Here is a 7,231-nt window from a genome sequence, read left to right on the forward strand (position 1 = left end):
TCTCACCAACTTTTCCACCCTCAGCTGAGATTACAGGCATGAGCTACCGGTGTTTAGCTGGTTTTCTTTTTAACAACCACTGGAAAAGTGAAAGGACTGCTCTAGCATGGTGGTCCAACCATAATTGCAGGGCTGGGAATGTGGCTCAGTGGTAGAGTGCTTGCCTCCCATGCGTGAAACCCTGGGTTTGATTCCTCAGTACCACATACACAGAAAAAGTCAGAAGTAGTGCTGTGGCTCAAGTGGTAGAGTGCTAGCCTTGAGCAAAAGAAGCACAGGGACACTTCAAGCCCAGGACTGGCAAAAACAAAACAAAACAAAAAAACCACATATAATTCCAATACTGAAGAGACAGGCAGAGGGATGAAGTTTGAGGACAGCTAGAACCACATTGTCACACCCTGTTTCACAAAACAAACCTACTTGCCCTTAAAAAAAAAGTGGGTAAAGGAATTTCCTTGTTACTTTCAGTTTAAATAACAGTATCTGTGGTTAAAAACTGGTCTTTATGGCACCACTCACTGGCTGTGTGACCACAATCAACTTGTAACCTTTTCAAGACTAGTACTGTATTTCCTAATATGTACTGTGTGGTTTACTAGATGCTATCACCCATTCATTTGAATAAGCATTTGAGGCTGAAGGAATCTGATTGATTTTAATTCCCTATGCTTGCGCAGGATTTCTCAATGCTCTTCTCCAAGCACTTTGATGATCAATATTTTATTTAATACAACAACCTTTAGCTAGAAGTGGGAAAAGAATTTGTCATCAACAGATACTGTGAATGACCTCTATGAAGAAATACTATTACAGCGGGTGCTGGTGGCTCATGCCTGTAATCCTAGCTACTAAGGAGGGTGAGATCTGAGGATCACAGTTAGAAGTTAACCCAGGCAGGAAAGTCCCTGAGACTATTATTTCTAATAAACCACTCAGAAAGCCTGAAGTGTCACTGTGCCCAGGCCCAGATTTCAAGCCCCACTACCAACAACAACAACAACAAAAGAAATGCTATTAGAGATGTGTCTTGTTTGTGGTCCCATAAACCACAATGGTGGTGTTTAGTAAGACTAAATGCTGAAATAACTCAAAATCAACTTATCATTGATGACAGGACATGACCTCACATCAGTGGCACTTTTTTATTCTTACAAGATTTAGAAATAGGGCTGGAGAGATGGCTTAGTGGTAGACTGCTTCCCTAGTATGCATGAAGCCCTGGGTTTGATTCTCCAGTACCACATAAACAGAAAAAGCTGGAAGTGGCGCAATGGCTTAAGTGGTAGGGTGTTAGCCTTGAGCAAAAGAAAGCTCAGGGACAATGCCCAAGTCCTGAGTTCAAGCGCCAGGAGTGGCCAAAAAAAAAAAAAATAGAAATAGTGTATTTCTTAGTAATGTCTTGCTTTTTAAGTAAACACACAGTATGCCATGCAGATTTACTACACAAGTAAAAATGAGAAGTTTCAAGTTCACTTTTTCTCAGAATTATATTTAATAAGGAAAAACCTAAACTGCAAGTGTCTTCCACAAACTGTCTGTTGTATATTAATGACTGATAGGACTAAAATCCATACTAACTTAGCTTTTTTTTAAAATTTTTTTGGGTCTGGTCATGGGGCCTGAACTCTGGGCCTAGGTGCTCTCCCTCAGTTCTTCAGCTCAAGGCTAGCGCTCTATCACTTGAGCCACAGCGCCACTTCCGGTTTTTTTCTTTTCTTTTTTTTTGCTTATGTGGTGCTGAGGAATCGAACCCAGGGCCTCATGCATGCAAGGCATGCACTGAGCCACCTTCCCTGCCCCAGCTTTTTATAATTTTGTATGCATTGCACGCCTTGTTTTTGAAGAATCTGAGGATCCTTTGTCACATTCTCACTTTCAATATCTGGAATTGTGACTTTTGTACACATTGGACCTAAGCAATCTATCAAAAAAATGTACAGCTACTCTTTTATCCTTCATTCAAATTTTTATTTGTTCTACCTTAGGTGATTTTTTTTTTCGGTCAGTTACAGGGCTTGAACTCTGGGACTCAGCTCTTCAGCTCAAGGCTAGCGCTCTACCACTTGAGCCACAGCACCACTTCCAATTTTCTGAGTGTTTCATTGCAGATAAGAGTCTCATGGAGGACTGGAAAGTTGGCTCAGTGGTAGAGTGCTTGCCTTGCATACCTGAGGCCCTGGGTTCAATTCCTCAGCACCATATAAGCAAAAAGAAAAAACCAGAAATGGCGCTGTGGCTCAAGTGGGAGGGCACTAGCCTTGAGCTGAAGAGCTGAAGGACAGTGCTCAGGCCCAGAGTTCAGGCCCCACAACTGGACCAAAAACAACAGTCTCATGGACTTTCCTGCCCTGGCTGGCTTTGAACCATGATCCTCAGATCTCAGCTTCCTGAGTAGCTAGGATTACAGGCATGAGCCACCAGTACCCCGCTACATTAGATGAATTTAAGGAAGCATCAGACATTTTATGAAATGCTAAGTTCAAAACTTACGTTGGTAACTGAAAAACGAAGTATTTAGTCATATTAAACTTAAGGCTTTCTGAAAGTAGAATCATGGTGAGTTGCTTTGAAAGGTATGAAATCTCAGCTTTCTTAGGTAAAGAGGCTTTTTATTAAAGTAATACAAAGAAAAAGGAGACAAATAGAATACAATCAGCCTATTTGCAACACAATTTCAAGTTTGGAATGGTACAGTTTGTCCGTGTGTTTACATTGTCTGTTCTTTATCTGGATTATGAAAGCAAGCACTTTTTTAGTTGAAGTAATTCTATACTGGTTTAAAACCCATAATGGCGTGATTGTGGGAAAGCTTTGTTTTTCTGTGCCAGTGCTAGATCTCAGGACCTGGACACTGTCCCTTCACTTTTCCCACTCAAAGTTGGTGCTCTACCACGCAAGACACACCTTCACTTCTGCCTTGTTGCTAGTTAATTGGGCAGGAAAGTCTGTGAGAACTCTTTATCTCCAATTAACCACTAAAAAGCCAGATTGTAGAGTTGTGTCTTGCACAGTGGAGCTCTAACCTTAAGCAAAAAAAGTTTGACTTCAAACCACAGGACGTGCACACACACTCAGCCTCCTGAGTAGCTAGGATTACAGGCATGAGCCACCCCTTGTTGGGTCTTTGGACGGACGGGGTCCGAGGAGAGGTAAGTGCTGCCACTTGCCCATTCCCCAGCCTCCCTTAGCCCAGCAGACAATCAGATGCAGCCCAGAGTCAAAGTCCTTTATTAACAGGGAGCATCCCCTTTTTAAAGCAAAGGACTGCATGGGAGGGAAGGAAATGGAACCAACCAATCACTGAAGGCCACACCTTATCATGCACCTAAGCTTCCATGAGTTGTTTACACCCTGAACCTAAACAAATCCTGCTCTGCCCACTCAACTTCCTCTCAGGGCCATCTTTGCTACTTGTGTTCCCCACAGAATTCCCCACAACCCCTGCCCAGCAATCCTGTGAAATTCTTATCTCCAATAAACTACTCAGAAAAAGCCTGAAGTGGCTCTGTGGCTCAAGTGGTAGAGTGCCAGCCTTGGGCACAAAGAAGCTAAGAGACTGTGCCCAGGCCCTGAGTTCAAGCCCTAGCACTGGCAAAAACAAAAGGTGGGGGGGTGGGGAGAAGAGCTGTGGAGCCAGGCATATTCAAACTCATGGAGACTCCCAGAGAGCAAAATTTCAACTCAGGGTACTGAGATGGTGGCACAGGGGCCATGTCAGCCCCGTCTTGCCTCCAACCCAGAAAAGGACTTGTGTACTAGACAGGTAAAAAGTCTAAAGGGAGGGGTAGTGCACACACACATGCCCGTGCTGGGGCTTGAACTCGGGGTCTTGCACTCTGCCTGGATTTTTCTGCCCAAGGCTAGCACTCTACTACTTGAGCCATACTTCTGCTTTACCTTTTTCGTGCTTCACTGAAGATAAGTTTTTCAGTGATTTTCCCTGTCTGGGCTCACTTTGACTAGCAATCCTCAGATGTCAGTCTCCTGAATAGCTAAGGATTACAGTGTAAGCCATCAGCACCTGGCAGAAGTGGACTTTTTCATTGTCAAAGTAGGCTAGAGATAAGACATATTAGCAAAAACATAAAGACGACTTTGTCTTGAGCAAAAGCACAATTTACCAGAATAACATTGTTAGGTTTATGAAAAGAGGTAGCTGAATAAGAACAGCACCACACCCGTGGTATTCAGGTAAGGGGTAGGTTTATTCATCGATCTGGCTGGCACTAGGACATTTTGGCCCTCCAAGTGGATGGGAAAGGCCTGGGAAAGAGAGAGACAGAGAGGGAGAGAGAGAGAGAGAGAACTGTGAAAGAGCTGAGAAGAAAAGAGCTGAGTGAGAATGTCTGGGCCTGGGCTAGGCCTTATCTAGGGTATGGGTGAAGAAAGATGTGGCCACAACAAATCAGACATGACCTCAATCAATGCAGATGTGACCTCTTCCAGTTGTGCCAGTTGCCTAGGTAACCCAAGTACTGGGTGGAGACATCTCACCATCCAGGAGCCGTCCTTACACCAGCAACTAGGTAAAGGTAATAATAAAGATGCACTGCACACATAAATTGTCATGTGAACTAAAGAAAAAGCATTTCAACAACGTCTTCCCCTCCCTTTCCCCACCCCGGTTGGTCATAGGCCCTGGGTGCTGTCCCTGAGCTTTTTTGTTCAAGGCTATCCCTCTACCACTTTGAGCCAAGGCAACACTTCTGGTTTTCAGGTGGTTAATTGGAGCTAAGAGTCTCCTGAAGTTTCCTGCCTAAGCTGGCTTTGAACTGTGATCCTCAGATCTCAGCCTTCTGAGCAGCTAAGATTACAGGTGTGAGCCAGCACCCTCACAAGTTTCAACAATTTTGAGGACCAATGAATAGAACAACTACTCAAAAAGATTTAGAAAATAACCAGTGAAATAGTAGATTATGAGAACAAACCCTTCACTTAGTATACGTTTATGTAAAGGATGCTCTGTCTCTTTTTTGCCTGCACTGTCCCTTAACTGGACACTAGAGCACTCCCACTTGAGCCACACAGCCACCTCCATCCTTTCCACCTCCCTGGAGATAGCTCCAGGGACTGGTGTGGCTTTGAATCACAATCCTCAAATCTCAGTCTCTAGAGAACCAAGATTACGGTTATGAGTCACTGGCACCCGACCACGACATCTATTTAAAGACCAAAAACCTTCATAGAAACATATACACCCCAAATAAAAATATCACCTCTAAGTCTAGGTGGTGATATTGGTAAATTCTATACAACATGTATGAAACACATATTACTGATTTTATACAACTCTCCAGAAAAGTTTAATAGAAACCAGTGTAGTCATTAATATATGAGCTGTACAGAGACATTACAGAAGAAAATCATAGGCAATGTCTGGTGAATATAGATATGAAATAGAAAGTAATACCAGCTAGGTGGTGGTGGCTGATGCCTGTAATCCTAGCTACTCAGGAGACTGAGACCTGAGAATTGTGGTTTGAAGGCCCCTGGGGCAGGAAAGCCCATGAGACTCTTATCTCCAACTAACCACCAAAGAAAGTAAGTGGAGCTGTGGCTCAAGTGATAGAGCACTGTCTTTGAGCAAAAAAGCTCAGGGACAGCATCCAGTCCCTGAGTTCAAGCCCCAAGATCACAGAAGTAAAAAGAGAGTGGGAGGAACCAAGGAAGACAGGCAGGCAGGCCAGCCAAATCACATCCAGAAATACGTGAGAAAGTAATCACCGCCACAAGTGAAATATAGCCTAAGAATTCAGTTACCATTTGAAAGTCAAATTTATTTTATTAGCACAGAAAAGGAAAGCCCATACAATATTTTGACGAATTTCAGCCAGCTTTCCTGGTCAGAATTCTTAGTAATCTAGAAATGAAACTAGAAATTTGATCTGATAATGCTTTCTTGAGGAAAAAGTACATGAACATTGTTTCCAACTGTCATAACATATTTTCGTTCTCAGGTCAGGAGTCAGATAAGCATTTAACCATCTTAATTTATTAACCTGCTCAGAGAAAACAAACTGTTGTTACTTAAGAAATCATAGTGCATACAAAATCTTACACAATCTACAAAATAACTAGAAATAATATAAACAAGATAAAAGAGTGTACTAAACTCCATTGTATTTCTGTGAAGCAGTGACACTTTGAAAATAAATCTGTCAATTTTACTAACCAAAAATATTTAGGAATGCTTTTATAAGACCTGCAAGATGCAAACATCTGCAAAAACATCCTGAAGGTTAAGTAAAGAGAATCTACATAAATCCATTTGATGATCTGGAAGACTCAAGATGGTGAAGATATTAATTCCTCCCAATGATTTCTACATTGCACACAAGCCCTATTAAAAATCTCAGCAGGACCAGGTGCTGGTAATTCTCACCTATAATCCCAACCACTCAGAAGGCTGAGATCTGAGGATTGCAGTTAGATAACCAGTCCAGCAGGGAAGGCTAAGAGACTGCCAAAAACTAGAAGAGAACCAGTTTTGAGGGGAAAAACGAAAATTGACACCCCTGAGTTCCAGCCCCGGTACTGGCACTATATAAAAGATCCAGGAGGCTTTTACAAGGTGAACATTTTATTACAAATAAAATGTGTATGGAAATACAAACCACAGGAAAGGAAGCCCCTAACTGCCTATGCTTCAGTAAGGTCGGGGCTGGGGTAGAGGAGAAAGTTTTGGTTTTTTTCAATAGTGTTAGAAGACCGAGGTAATAGGTTTGAAGAAAAATGTGCACCATAACACGGCCCACTCTGGACATGTGGACCCGAGGACGTGCGACCGGTGCCGGGCATCCCTTCCTGGACCTGCCTCCCACCGCTGAATAACCACCCTCGGTCCCCTCCTCGACTGTCCTGGCTTTCCCCGCAGCCGTCCTGCCCAAGTCCACCAGCAATCTCACCGTAGGGGGACGCAAGGTCTAGTGGTAGGGCGCCTGCAAACCCTGGTACCGCCGAAAAAATAATAAAATAGGGAGAGAGAAATCCATCCAAAAGGCAAGGTCCCTGGGGCTTGCCTGAAACCCAGGAGCCGAAACCCAAGGACAGGACGCGAGCCACGGGGCACGGGTGGGCGAGGGCTGCAGGGAGACCCTCACTTCAGCCTTGCCCCCCTCTGGCTCGTCTGCCTGTTCTTCTGCTCCCTGTGGTAGCTGAAAGCAGAAGTTGAGATGAGGCAGAAAGGAGTAGGTGTGTAGAAGAGGAAGCCAGGGGGTTCAGAGAGTTT

The sequence above is a fragment of the Dipodomys ordii genome, unplaced genomic scaffold, assembly GCF_000151885.1.
Source record: "Dipodomys ordii isolate 6190 unplaced genomic scaffold, Dord_2.0 Scaffold189, whole genome shotgun sequence".
Taxonomy (NCBI): Eukaryota; Metazoa; Chordata; class Mammalia; order Rodentia; family Heteromyidae; genus Dipodomys; species Dipodomys ordii.